Source organism: Frankliniella occidentalis, unplaced genomic scaffold (assembly GCF_000697945.3).
Source record: "Frankliniella occidentalis isolate FOCC.00 unplaced genomic scaffold, Focc_3.1 Scaffold80, whole genome shotgun sequence".
NCBI lineage: Eukaryota > Metazoa > Arthropoda > Insecta > Thysanoptera > Thripidae > Frankliniella > Frankliniella occidentalis.
The window spans coordinates 214,171-215,112 of record NW_026267210.1 but is presented as its reverse complement, the minus strand read 5'-3'; the positions used below and the strand labels follow the sequence as shown (position 1 = coordinate 215,112).

Here is a 942-nt window from a genome sequence, read left to right as displayed (position 1 = left end):
CACCCCTTCCCTTTGGTTGTCTGGCACGGCAACTACACTCTAGCGGGGCCGTTGTAGCAGCGGTGGTGGTAGTGGTGATGGTGGCGGCGGTGGCAGAACGTCGCGGTGGTGCTCACTGCGCTTGCGCGGACTCAGCTGGGAGTCAGTAGCAGCATACTATAGCATAGGGAGAGCAGAGAGACAGGCAGTCTGGTGCGCCCCTCGTGTTCTATACCAGCTCTGGGCCCGACTGCCACCCCCCTCTCATAATCCTGGCCACGCCAATAGAGGGTTGACGGGGAGGGGGGTGGCACTTCTTGCCAACTCAAACAACCTATACTACTTGAAAATACGCGCCCGCGGCTGGCTGCGCTCGGGCTGCGCTGGGCGAGGAGAAGGCGCGGCGAGGTGGTGGTCGTCGGCGGCGGTCGGGATTGGGGGAGCGTGCTCAAGAGGTTCCGACGCGGGGCGCCGCCCAGCCACCGACCTCCTGCAGGTCACATAAATTAGCCTAAATATTTCACCGGGCGCGAGTTGGCGGCCGCGGTGCTGCAGTATAGCCGTCGCGCGGCCCCCGCCCAGCGCGGCACGCCAAGAGCCGGACAATAAATATTTCCTCTTTCAAAACTCTGGGCAGCGCGCTGCTTTTGGCCTCAGCTTTCACTCCGCTTCCCCTCCCACCTCCGTCCGTCCCCTAACGCTCCGAAGGAGCAGCGTTTTTGCTTCCGGTCGGCTGATGAGAGACGCGGGGGACCTCGGCGGCAGGTAATGCGAGCCCGCTGTAGTAATGATAATACTAACGACGTAGCACCAACAGGGAACGGCTCCGAGTCATGAGTCATCCACAAATAAAGTGATAATTTCTGACGGAGAGTCGTGTCGTCCCGCCCCACACCTTGCTCAAAGCGATAGCCCTCCAACAACATACCGCCAGCTTCTGCGCGATGCGCTCCTGGGCGGCCT

At 61.5% G+C, this 942-nt stretch overlaps 1 protein-coding gene across 5 annotated transcripts in view; it reads right to left on the bottom strand.

Annotated features, from left to right (window-relative positions):
* LOC113206189 (inactive phospholipase C-like protein 1) overlaps window positions 1-942 on the bottom strand; it is a 52,029-nt gene that overhangs the window by 12,788 nt on the left and 38,299 nt on the right. The window lies entirely within an intron of this gene.